Here is a 14,572-nt window from a genome sequence, read left to right as displayed (position 1 = left end):
AAAGTGCAAACTGTGCGGCTGTTGGTGGAAAAAGCTGAGAGAAAGAGACAGCTGTCTCCTGTCACCTCAGACAGTGTGTGTGTGTGTGTGTGTGTGTGTGTGTGTGTGTGTGTGTGTGTGTGTGTGTGTGTGTGTGTGTGTGTGTGTGTGTGTGTGTGTTATTTAGCATGACCTAATGCCTGTCCCATCCCAATCGTCTCCCTGGAACACATTCTCTCTCTCTCTCAGGACACATGCCGTCATCGTCCTGCATCACTCTGTTTTCATACCAAGACCCACAATTGTTTGAACTGGCAAAATGAACTTGAACATGGCAGGGAATCCATCAGGGGTGTGGGTGTGTGTGACATAACATTGAACTGAGTAATTACAAAATTTGTCTCTGAGCAGCTGGGATAACTTTCATGTACTGGGCAATGTCTATAGGGCTGCAGACACACTCATTGTCTGTTATCACCACACACAAGCATCTGTGTGTGTGTGTGTTTGCGTGTACACGTTCTGGTTGTGTCCGGTGATAAAAGCTCTGTAGGCCTTTGCACCATCATTAAGCATCACTTCAAAATATACCATGAAGTGAATAGATGCACTTAAAAGCATCCATTAGTGAGGCTCAACACACACACACACACACACACACACACACACACTTGGAGTTCCTTTCCTAGCTGGTCTGATTACTTTTACTACTCGAAGAAGCGAATCGGAGTGGTTTATACACCGTGTACAGGGAAATGAGCAGGTGGTAGGTTACAGTAATACAAGTATACACCAGGGTTGTCTCAGTGGTCACATGGTCAAACATCTTTCAACCGGATGGAGCTCATGGGATGCAGAACGTCCATGTTACGGTGATAGGAATTCTGGCTCTTTTTACTGAATCACATCATTTGACTCAGCTCAGCAATGAGTCGTCTCTTTCAGCTCCCAAACGACTCCTTGTCTTTTTTTTTTTTTTTTTTTTTCTTTCAATCCGGGCAAAGTTTGCCAGTGATGGTTGTTATTTGCCTAACTACCTGAAATTCTTTAAATCAGTGATCATGAAAAGAAACATGTTTCAATGCAAAAATAAAGAATATATTTTCTTTAAGACTAGGCATGTATAGAAACACGGCAGGCGTCTGGTGCCACGTCCGTGTCTGTGCGTCCTGTAATTATCTGACTGCTGTCCTTCGTCACTGTCGGATGAGTGTTTGCTGCAGGGGAGGAGCGGAGAGAGAGAGAGTGGGAGTGTGCAAGGTGAGAGGACATGTCTGGATGAGCACCTGGCTCGTGTGTCCTCCCCCGCCTACTCTTCACCTTCAGTCAATATTTCACAGATGTTTACAGTGGAGTGAAACATTGAACCTCTAGGAACGCACAAACAATAGGTCGATTCAAACAGTGTGACGAGTGAAGCACAGTACAATACAATTCACAGTACAATACAATTCACAGGCCTCTGAGGACTGGAGGCGCGGACGGTTTAGACACAAAACAGCTTTGTTTACATGATGGCCCAAGGCGAGGGAGTTGGAGATAAACGACAAACGAGTGAGCTGTCACTCTGCTTGGAATTCAGTCACACACTCCAGCCATTCCAACATTCCCTCTCAAAGCCACTCCCTTTTTTTGCACTCTCTCCTTTCTCTTTCTCTCTCTCTCTCTCCCAAACTTTACAGTTGTACCACCTTTCAACTCCTTTCACTTGACGAAACCTCACACTACTCCTGTAAGTGATGTGAATCATTTGAATATGATTTATATTCACACTATTCAATACGAATCGCTCTGTACATCCTCAGGCTTTACATGAAAAACAATTCACTGTGGACAGTTAATGACGCCGGTAACTTCCAAGCATCAAGAGCTAGAAGCTGGACTATTCGAATGGTGCAAAGGCAGAAGAAGAAGCTGATAGTCTATAGATTATCTGTGTAAGGAATGTAGCCTGAGGCAAAGCAGAGGTACTTTTACCACCAGGAAGTGGATTATTTTCTAATAACAGCACATCCTGAAGTGTTTTATTCCTCATGGACAACAGTGATTCCTCATATACAACAGTGATTTTCCAACTCTTACTATTTTTATGTATTAAAGAATGACAATCATACTTATTTTTTTATCAGGCTATAGTTACTTTAAACAATCGTTCCCTCACCAACCTCTCTTTTCTGCCCCTCTGATTTTAAAATTAAAAAAAAAAAAACCTGCAGTTTGTCATGTTACTGGAAAACTGCAAAAAAAAAAAAAAAAAAAAAACCATGAAATCCTCTGTCTGACTGTTACATAAGCTCTGACACTGGAGACTCCTTCCATAAATAAACATTTCCTTACAGAAAGCTTCACCATATCAACAATTACACATGCTTTTTAACTGATTATCTGAAACGTCTGCAATGCAAGTGAACATCTCTGAATGAGCTGTTACTATAGAAACATCACTCTGTTAGAACGAACGCATTAATATAAACCTGCACTACTGTCAGAGCTGCTGCTATAGAACATTAATCAACACCTTCTGACCAATCACAATCCAGAATACATCAGTGCTCTATAATGGTATAATAATCATGAACTCGATAAAATGAAAGTAAAAAGGGACAGGTTCGAGAGTCTGTAGAGTGTGTATAGATTATCTCCTCAATCATAAATCATCATAAGTTCTAAACTTTTAATATATTGTTTAGAAATAATTGTTAGGCCGGTTTCTGATGCTCACCTGACTATAGTCGGTTTGTTGACTGTTTGTAGATTGTCTACTTTGGCCTATCCAATTAAAGTGTTATCAAATTGCCTGCCAAGTTTTGCGTAGAGGTGACGATAGGGTGGGCGATATGACAAAAAACATCATATGATATTTCAAGACATTTCTCTGATAGATGATGTGCATCACCATATACAGGTTTGAACAAACTGTCAGCAAAATGGTAGAGTTGCATTTAAAAAAAAAAAAAAAAAAAAAAAACCTTAAACATTAGTTTGACAATGCTTTTATTTAAAGTATATGAAAATAAATTAACATTCAAAATCTGTTAAAAGAACATTTTACAGTTTTAAAGACTCTGACACTAGAAAACCTGATTAAATCTGCTTCTAGATTTTGTTATTTTAAAAAAAGCATATATAAAAGATATCGCAATGCCCACAATGTCTCAGAAAAGTGTATTGTGATTTATCATGATAGTGATATACCTTCGTCATATCGCCCAGGCAACAAGTTCCCATAAAAAAAGCCGAGCTCTGACACTGATGCAGGCATCGAGCGTGGGTGGCTCCTGAAATTTCAATCAATCTAGTTCTTATGTGACATATTTTGGGATCTCAGTGCAAACATTATCTTTATCTCTGTGTTGTGTTGTGTGTGTGTGTGTGTGTGTGTGTGTGTGTGTCATGTATGAGGTTGACTGTAAAGTGGTGTGTTAGAGTGTGTGGTAAAAGGCTGACCGTTTCTCACAGCTGTGAGAAATCGCAATTGTTTCAGTGGATTAGCTGTCACAATAAGCGGCTTTATCTGGATTTAGCTCTGATGAAATGTGACTCTCTTCCCTTCAGCTCGGGAAAGATGAGCCGGGGCCTGGCATCAGATCTCACACACACACACACACACACACACACACACACACACACACACACACACACACACACGCTTAACCAAAAGTTCGGCTTTTACATGCTCATGTGTGTTACTGCACTCTGAGGTTGAATAGCAGAGGGCAGGAGGCTCAAAAACCTCTCAGCATAGTGACTAACTCCTCATACATTTGTTAGTCTTAATATTAATGAATGTTAGACATCACCGTCCAGAGGGATGTGAGTTTGGGATGGTGTGAAAAATACTCTATGATATTTGTACAACCCACAATCATGCAGAGATTTACATTTTCAAAGATGATGACATTAAATAATGTAATGCAGCAAAGCAAAGGTTCAATCATTAGTTTTGGGGAACTTCTAGAATATTTATTACCTGGTACGGGCTGATAGATAAATAAATTTATCAAAAAAATAAATTTTTTAAAAGAAATAAAATCTATAACGTGTGTTCTCCACATGAGATTATACGATGAAGATCCTGTTATGATAGACCTGTGATTAAAGAAAAAAGCTATGATAAAGAAAGAAGACTATGGTCTGGTAATATCAGTGCATTCCACAGATTTGCTCATGTGGAAAATGGGATTGTGTAAAGACAAACATTTTTCAAAGTGTGCTTGAGGTAATAAAAAATATTTTTTGTCCATTAGCATGTTTTATTCACGTTTCTTCTTTGTCAATTATTATAGCTGTCCTGTGAGTATGCCGTCCTCCTATTGGTGGATTTTAGATGAGCGTTGTAGCAGCACTCACACTCTGAGGTTTTATTTAAAAACTTCGCACGCTGACACAACACTGTCATCTCGCATTACGAATTCTTTCTTTCTTTCTTTGTTACAGCTGAAAATCGTACAGTGTAAAAGTGGCTTTATTTGTAGCCATTAACAATTCATTAAATGGTTAAGCAGTAAAAGGTAACCTTTGTCACCATTCAGTCATGTTAGTCGCTCCTCCAAGAAATTTTAATGTCCCTTGACCCTCACAAATTTTCTTTAATAACCCTGATCTATACTATTTGTTATTGCAGATGTTAAAACACCAAAATATCTGTATTTATTTTTCCAGCTCGACAAAGCCTTGCGTGATCCGCGCTCTCTTTCCGTTTAAACCGATACGCCTCTGGAGTCCTGGAATGTATTTGATTTTGAAATGTTAGCAAGAAGGAGACAGAGAGAGCGAGAGGGAGAGAACAGGAGAAAAGAGAAGTGAGAAAGGGAGAACAGCACAGATGGAGGGAGAGGAAAAACAAAAAGTTGAAGTGGGTAGTAGTTTATTAATCAAAGTTTTCATGACATTGCCTTTACAGGAGGTACAGCCTCACAGGTTGCTAGTACTGCAATGGCCTACGTGTTGGAGGGGTGTGTGTGTGTGTGTGTGTGTGTGTGTGTGTGTGTTGCTTCAGTGGTTAAACCATGTTCTTCCACTGCAGTTGCACCCAGAACGAAAACCTCCAGCTCTGCAATTTACTCCAAATCACAGTTGTTAATGCTCCTGCGCACTTTTTACAGCACGCCACAGTCATTTAACGGTGTGCCATGCTAGGGTGGCTGTTACCCAAGTGTATTAGAACGCAGTGTGATTATGTGTTGAGTGTGAGTGTGTGTGTGTGGGAGAGATGGTTGAGATTGGAGGCTTGGTGCCATGAGAGTGAGGTTTGTGATTATTGTGTTGCTGTTGGCTGGCCACCCTTGAGCTCGTGGCCAAGGCAGGAGCTTGTTAGCGTGCAGTGATTATTATTTTTTTAATGTTTTTTTTACATGGTCCTCCAGAACTCCGTCAGAGACCGAGACACAGCCATGACAACCACATGGATGTTTTAATCACTGCTATGAGAGCTGGCTTACTGATCTAGCCTGGATGATGGAGATATTAGCACTGCAAAATGGTGCCTTAAAAGTGCAGTTTGTAATGTTTCATTTACTGTATAATGTACAGTTCTAATATCACAACTAGGTCACAGTGGAGCTTCCACATGTTTAAAAAAGTTCAGAAAAATACTAAGTGACACCAAATGCCTTTTTACCTCCCAACCAATCAGGTCATAAGTTAGGGAGTAATAAAAAACTGGTCTTGTTAGTGAGCGAACTTAATGCCTCAGGGTCCCTGGTTCGATCCTGAGCTGGAGTTACTCTCTCTGTGGAGTTCAACAGGTTCTCTCTGTGTCCGTGTGGGTTTCCTGCAGGCTCTCCGGTTTCCCCACACCGCCCAAAAACATGCTGGTAAGGTAGATTAATGCTAAACTGGTCCTAGGCATGAACATGTGTGTATTCCTACCTCTAGTATTCCCGTTATAGACTCTGGATCCACTGTGTCCCTGACTAGATAAAGTGCTTACTGAAAACGAATGAATGAACAGCTGCCCCTAGACCTGTGTGCATTTGGAGTAAAAAGTTTAGGTTAAAAAGTGCTGGAGTATTCCTTTAATAGTGTTATTTGGTGAACGAGCACAATTTGCCAAAAACTAACATTTTTTAAAATTTATTAAAGAATGACAATTTTTTAAAATCCATTTATAGTTGCATTTAACTATAACGTTAAACGAACGTTGGCTCACTTGTTTTTCTCTTGAAGATAAGGTGCGAATTTTTTTCTTATTCTTGTTACTGAGAAACTGCAAAGGGTAAACACCTATAACCTCAAGATGTCAGAAAACTTGAATTAAAACTAATTAAGGATCTGATGAAGCAGTTACTGTTACAACCCCGAAGTTCATTATTTTCTTATAACAGCGCATCCTAAAGTGTTTTATTCTACATATACCACACCAAGTCTACATATTTGCTGACTGTTACAATTTCTAATCTATTAAAGAATGACGCATCACATTTTTTATACATTTATTGTTGCATTTAATGTTGTGGTACATCCACGAAACAAGTTAGTTCCTGTTATCACTTGCGTTAAAGCAGCTATAAACAGTCGTTCCCTCACCAGCCTGTCTGTCCTCTGTCCCGAAGAAAACTTGGTTACAGCTTTACCAGTGCAGACACTGGAGACTCCTTCCATTAATGGAACATTTTTCTTTGTTAAACAGCAGCACATCATCTGTTTATTAATAGGCTTAGATTATGTGACGTGTCAGTCGTCCGCATCCCTGTGTAAGCTGTTACTATAGAAATGATAGAAAGTAACTGTAGAAAGCTGCTATGATTTGCAGCTGCACTACTGTCAGAGCTGCTATTATAGAAAATTAAACAAATCCTTCTGACTGATCAGAATCCATTGAATAATTGATGGATTGAATTGATGGGGAAAATTATTTTTACTGAAGAATTCATGAAAGTGTCCTACGAAAGGCCCTTAGATATAATTACTGGATTTGGAGTAAACAGGATTTCTGGTCTCTGTATGGTTTATACTTATCTGTGGTATGTGTGTGTGTGTGTGTGTGTGTGTGTGTGTGTGTAAATGCTTGTGCACATCTGCTCTGAGCTCCGGTTGCTGAAAAACTCTGCAGCTCTAAGTGTGAAGAGAGAAAGAGGCCCAGCATGGCCACTGTGTGTTAATGTCCAAGCGTTCAGAGACGAGGCGCTGAAAGCGAGACGGGGATTGGCAGATGGGACAGCGAGATGGGACAGGAAGTGCGTGCTTCGTACGGTTATATCATACATTTTCCATAAGTGTCGTGTGACAGGCTGGGTTCTGCACATCACATCCTGAGAGAGAGAGAGAGAGAGAGAGAGAGAGAGAGAGAGAGAGCGTGAGCACAAACACATGACGCAGGATTTAGGGTAAACAGCTATCAAGGCCTTCAGGCTAATAAACATCACACTGAGCTACTGATGATTAGAATGCAAGTCAGTGACTGTGTGTGTGTGTGTGTGTGTGTGTGTGCGCGCTGTAAGAGGAGAATACAGAAAGCTTCTCCCCCTCCCCGATCAGGCCTGTGTTGAGGGATAAATAGCTTGCTATCCCCCCTCCTTTTCTTTCTTTCTCTCCATCTGGATAGGGGCGGATGGCGGAAAGGAAGGAGACCGTGTGGGTTTCAGCCCTGGAATGCAAAAGGATTTTGAGAGGAAGGGGGAAAACAGACGGAGGAGGGGGATCATGTCGTGTCGTGTTCACTGTAGGAATCGATTTAGTTTAAAAGAGCTCAGTAAAATTAAGCCAAGCTGCTCGGTTTAATTTGCCTTTCGCTGAGTGAGATTTTCTCACAACTTCATATCAACTGGCATTTGGAAAAACTGCTGATCAGTTCTGGTGTTATTCCCGGCTACAAACTCACCTCATCAACATGCCTAAACAGGGCTGACGGGTGTGTTTAAGGTGGCAAAAGTGCAAATTGTTCAGCGTGAGGATAAGTTTAGAGGATAAACTGACCTGTGTACCACTGATTTCATGACGGTTATATCAGGTTTATAGTAATGCACTCGTTCTAATATGATATTGTTTCTATAGTAACTGCTCATTCACAGGGACTGGTATGGCAGTCGTTCCACATTAAAAATAATAAAAAAAAAACACATGTAATTGTTGATGTATTGAGGTTTTCTGTAAGGAGATGTTTATTTATTATTTAGGGAAGGAGTCTCCAGTGTCAGTGCTTTGTAACAGTCAAAGCTATAACTTTAAGTTTTCTGACATCTTCAGGTGAGAGGAGTTTATGCTTTTTTCGGTTTCTTGGTATCATAGCATGCTGCGTTTGTTTATTGTCTTATTTACTTCGAGAGAAAGAAAAAGAGAGGCTGGCGAAGGAATGACTGTTTATAGCTGCAATAATGCAACTGAGAACAGGAACTAACGAAGTAAAATGAAATGGATAAAAACTATTATGTCATACTTTAAGAAATAAATTGTAATTAGCAACTTGCTCTGGTAAAAGTGGAATCAAACACTTCTGCTGTTATAGGAAAATAATAAATAAGTTCGGGGTTGTAACAGTAACTCCGCCTCATTGCACCAGCCGGTTGATGATTAATTTCCTATAACAGCATGACACTGAGTTTTTATACCTTCCATAACACCTGACTTCCTCTTATAGATTTCTATATGAGAACTAAAATTGCATGATTGTACTGCCATATTTATTTGTTTATATTTAGCATTAAAGGATTATCGTGACAAAATGAATAACCATTAATAATTTATACATGTAACGGATAATAGTGTATAATGTGAAAGAAAATGACACTTTTATTTTAAGTTTGATTAAATTATTTTGCTCTTAAATTGGTCCTGAGTGAAAATAAACATGATTATCGTGTTAGCCATCATCATACAAATACAGAGATACAGAGACAGACCTGCATCTGTGTTTTCCCAGTGGACCGGAGAAGACAGTCAAATCTGCAAACGAGGCATGCAGCTTGCGTGTGTATGTGTGTGTATATATGTGTGTGTGTGTGTGTGTGTGAACGAGACACTGATGCCCCTGTCCTTGTTAAAGAGCCAAGGTTGAACATCAGATGGACTGATGGAGACGCTTTCCACACCTCAGCTCCCAAAAACAACAGCAGCTTATCTTATGCTATCAACCATTGTATAGACACTATACACACGAATAGGTACACACACACACACACACACACACACACACACACACACACACACACACAGTAGCTGGTAACACTTTCTGTGAAGGTTATGTCTGAGCTGTGAACACATTCATAAAGGGTTATACATACACATTTTTAAAATGATTAATAAAAATTCATTGTGCTTTATTGCTTTATTATGCATTACGAGCTGTTATAATTCCTTAATAATACATCCTATCACCAATACCACAGAAATCAAGCTCAGCTTTTTATATAATGCATCATGAAACTGTTTTGAGACTTTTTTCCCCCTTAAATGAGAAAGAAACTCATACTATAAATCTTTAGAACTTTTTTCTAAAATTTATAAATTATTTTTTGTTTTAAATTCTGTATATAACTAAAGCGCCGCTTTGGGGTAGATTAAATTGTGAGATTAGACAAGCTGTTGATTTAATATATGTTTGAAGTTATTATTTTTAGGTTACAATACCACATGTAGATTAATAATCTACATTCAAATCTGAGTGAATCTACTTGTATTCAATATAAATAAACACAGTACACTCAGCAAAGTGGGTTTCTTGGTGATCATTATTATAATTATTATTATTATTATAATAATAATGTGTTATAAACAGCACTTATTATGCATTCTGTTAGCACATTTTCTAAATGCATAATAGATACTGCTATAAACTGTAACGCCTTTTCATTAAGGCTGGGCGATATGATGATTAAAACATCGATGGTGTGATAAATTATGTCACAACATGCTTTTCTGAGGTATTGTGAATATCATGATCTAAATTTTTTAAAGTTTTTAAAATAGTTAATTATTAATAATACAATGGATCTAAAAATTCTACACACCCCTATTAAAATGGCAGGTTTTTGTGATGGAAAAAAAATGAAACCAACATAAATCATGTCAGAGCTTTTCCCACCCTCAGTGTGAAATTACAATGTATAAAAATTAAGTGAAAAACAATCAAACATTTTAGGGAAAAATAGAAAAAACGAAGTTACAATAACCTTGCTGCCTAAGTGTGCACACCCTTTTATAATTGGGGATGTAGCTGTGTTCAGAACGAACCAATCACATTCAATCTCATGGTCAAAAGTAATTATCATACAGCTATTAAGAATGAAATTATTCTGATTAACCCCAAATAAAGATCAGCTGTTTCTGTAGGAGTTTCTTCACATCATCTTGGTTTCATCCGGCTGCTGAAGCCGTGGTCTGCAAAGAGCTTACAAAAGAGCACCCCAAACCATGTGGCAAAATGTGTTATGGTCTGATGAGACCAATGTTAAAAGGTAAAATAATTCCAAAAGGTACTTTTGGTGCAAAAAAAGCACATAAAGGAACACCATACCCACGGTGAAGCATGGTGGTGGCAGCATCATGCTGCTTTCTGGCTGCTTTTCTTCAGCCAGAACTGCAGGTTTTTATCAAGGTGGAGGGAATCATGAATAGCTACAAATACCAGCCGATTTTTAGTGCAAAACCTTCAGGTGTCTGCTAGTAAGCTGAAGATGAAAAGGAATTTCACCTTTCAGCATGACAATGATCCAAAGCATACATCCAAATCAAAAAAAGAATCCAACTAAAAATCTGTGGGGTGACCTGAAGCAGGCTGTGCACAGCAGATGCCCTCACAATTCGACGGATCTAGAATGTTTTTGCAAGTAAGAGTGGGAAAATATTGCAGAGTCAAGACGTGCCGTGCTGATAGACTCTTAGACAAAAAGACTGAGTGGTGTAATAAAATCAAAAGATGTTTCAACAAAGTATGAGTTTAGGGTGCGCACACTTATACAACTAGGTTAGTGTAAGTTTTTAAAATGAATTTTTATGCATTGTAATTTCATACTGAGGGTGGAAAATGTTCTGACATGATTTATGTTGGTTTCATTTTTTTACATCACATAAACCTGGTATTTTAACAGGGGTGTGTAGACTTTTTTTTTTTTTTAATATCCACTGTAATTAATCATTTAAAACCTGACTCAAAGCAGATCACTTTCTACTTAACCTTTAACATTGTAAAATGTTGAAATTGTTTGCAAATACTTCATTTTTTAGTGTTAAATATGTACTATATAAAGCTTTATATAGCTTTATGTACAGGAATGTGTAGAGGTATTAGGAAGTTGGCAATGACTCAGACTTTATACTGCTATATTATTAACCAGTGTTAGCTTATTTAGAAATCAGTCACTGATTCAGGTTCCTGCGAGGTTAATTAATGCCTCCTGTTTGATTTGTGCAGTGATAGGGTCCTGTGGAACTGAAACTCTCCCATTCAGGAAGTTGAATGTTGATTATAGGAACAGCAAACATCAATCAGCCTTCCTTGGTGCTTGAAGTGACAGTGTTGTCCTCTGGCTCCTCCTGCTGGTCGTGTGTACTGTAGCTGTATCTCTACATCACGGTCGCTCAGGATCCTTCCTGAAGAACCAACACATGACTAAAATCCTGATGGTACTGAATGCTTTGCTGAACTGGATCAGCTGTGTGTAGGATTGGAATCTGTTTCACTTATGACTCATTTTGGATGTGGAGTTTGTGTAAGTGTTTTTTTTTTTGTTTGTTTTTTTTCCCCTCTCTTTCTCCCCCCTCTCCCCGTTAAACACTGGATCAGCTTGGACTGTTAAAGCTTTACTGTCGCACATTTCTATATTACAGGCAACTTTACAAACTACTACTTTCATGATCATTTTTTGGGGGGTATTTGTTAGAAATTCAAATAATTTCTAAAAAACTTATTTAGAGATCCAGTTTGCAATGTTTCTGCACGAAGAGGAAAAAAAAACAAACAAAACCAAAATAAATAAAATGAAGGAAAATGAGAAAATGTAAGAAAGCTAGGCCAAACAAAAAGAGAGAAGGATAGAAGAAAGAAACAAGGAAAGAAAGTAAAAGACAAAAAGAAGAGTTCATATTACTTCTACACACACTTTTCTGTTAATTAGGTGTGTGTGTGTGTGTGTGTGTGTGTGTGTGTGTGTTCTCTTTTAATGTCTGCCTGCCAGTAGTCCCTCTGAGAATAGCACTATATAAATTAAGCATGTTATGTAAAGAATAAAACACTGTGTGTGTTGTGCTGTTATAAGAAAGTAATCACTGATACAGTGTGATGAAACAGTTACTGTTACTACCCCAAAGTGGATTTTTTTTTTTTTTCTATAACAGCACATACTGATGTTTTAGTCCTCTTATACCACAGTGAATTGCCAATGATTGCAATGTTTATTAATTAAACAGAGAATGACATGTCATCCTTTTATCCATTTATAGTTACATGTCATGTGGTGGAACATCCGCGGAACTATTTAGTTCCTGTTCTCGTTTACATTATAGCTGCTATAAACAGTCGTTTCCTCACCAGCCGCTCTTTTTCTCTCTCTTGACATTAATAAAACAACAAAACCACAGTGTGTCATGTTACTGAGAAACCATGAAGCATAAACTCCTGTCATAAGTTACAGCTTTACCTCTCACTGTTACAAAGCAGTGACACTGGAGACTCCTTCCATAAATGTTAAATAAATATCTCATTACAGAAAACTTAACTATATCAACTATTACACACATTTTATATTCATGTTTATGTGGAGTGTCTGCTGTACAAGTCCTTGTGAATGAGCTGTTATTACAGAAACAATAACAGAACAAGCCCATTAATGTAAATGTGTTACAGAAAATTAATCAACACCTTCTGACCAATCAGAATCCAGAATTCAACCGCTCTGTAACGTGTGGTGTAAATAATAATAATAACAATAATAAGTAGTAGTAGTAGTAGTAGTAGTAGTAGTATAATACCTTTAACGTTAGCTTAGAATAACTATGATAGTATTATCAATCATTAACATCTCTTGATAGTTTCTTTTTTCAGGCAGTTTTTCTGTCCCAGAAATTAGCTCCGCCCCCAGACCAGATCCGGCAGCTCAGCTCGGCCCATTTTTTCCTTAAAAGGCTATTTGAAGGGGGTGGGGTAAGGAGTAGGAGGCTTTTTAATGTCTTCATTGCAATCTGCCTCAAATGGAGCAGAAGGTGCTAAAATGACATAGTGCTCCTTTAATTGCATTGAATGATAGTTTTTTTCCTGCATTCATTCTTTTGTATTCAACAATGACAAAATTCCAAATACACAATTAATTTCCCATTATTTTGTACCTAATATACTGAATATGTAGTGATGTTGGATGAATGTCGGTTCATGTTACTCTGCTTCCTTCCTTCCTCATGAACTCTTTAGAGAGCGCTCTGTGTGTGTTCAGTGTTTGTGTTCAATGCCGTGCTCTGATCTTGTTTTCATTACAGCTTCAGTCACGATTATCTGCACTTAATCGATGAGTCTATTTGTGAGGCGGACTGAACCATTAGGGCCTGGGGAAAGCCCCAAGGGGCCTCTGGTGTCTCGATCTGTTTATTTATGTGGCTAATTAGCCAGAAAGCTCATATTGGAAAGCAAAACAAATTCCCATTCCAGGCTTTTTAAGGGTTCTGTGACATCGGTTCCACTTTCCTCTCGCCCGATCTGTGTGCTTATAAGGGAGCGCTGAGACATGTGGGATTTAGCCTGTGTTTTAAAGAGTTAGAGCTTAAAGTTTATCATGCTGAGCATATAACTCTACAAGGTCCTTACTTTATTCAGAGCCAATTTAAGTAAGTGAGTGGGCCAAAAAATGAAATATACACAGTGTTTGCTTTTACACCCCTGTACTGGAACAGCTGAGACTGATTGTCCAGCGCAAAATAAATAAATCAAGAAATATAGACTACATTTAAAGAAATATGAACAAACTGTTCCTGTACAATTTAAACAAACAAAACAAAACAAAACTGCAGTGCTACTGAGTCCTGCTGACAAATCCACAAGTGAACTGAAAATAGATAAAGTGATGAAAGAGAAAGAAATAAAGAAAGTGAGGGAGAATGGAAGGAGAGAAAGATTAAAGTCAAAATTAAGAGGAATAAAAGCAATACAGAAAGAAAAGAAGAAAGAAAAAGAATAAACTGGGAAATGAAAGAAAGAGAGAGGAAAGAGAAAGAAGAAATAAAAGGAAAGAATGAAAGTAAGAGAGAAAGAACAAATGAGGAAAAGGGAGAGACAGGTGGGAAGAATAAATAAAAAGAAGGACAGGAAAAGAGAGAAAGAAAGAAGAATGGGAAAATTTAAAAAATAGAATAAGAAGCAGAAAGATGAAGTAGCACTGTTCTAATAAACAGGAGGCATGAGGTCAGTTATGTTCTCAGCTGTGTGTGTGTGTGTGTGTGTGTGTGTTTCACAAAGAAAGAAACAAGAAGAAAGTAAAAAAAGACAAAAAGAAGTGTCTGTACTGCTTCTACACACAATTTTCTGGTGTGTGTGTGTGTGTGTGTGTGTTTGTGGGGGGGATGAGTGAGACATGGTCACATGGGGGCACTGTGGAGCTTTGTGTCCTGCAGCAGCTCATGATGATGATGAGGAAGTCACACCGATACACAACCATGATGTGGATTAAAC

The sequence above is a fragment of the Pangasianodon hypophthalmus genome, chromosome 23, assembly GCF_027358585.1.
Source record: "Pangasianodon hypophthalmus isolate fPanHyp1 chromosome 23, fPanHyp1.pri, whole genome shotgun sequence".
Taxonomy (NCBI): domain Eukaryota; kingdom Metazoa; phylum Chordata; class Actinopteri; order Siluriformes; family Pangasiidae; genus Pangasianodon; species Pangasianodon hypophthalmus.
This window is presented reverse-complemented; position numbering follows the sequence as displayed.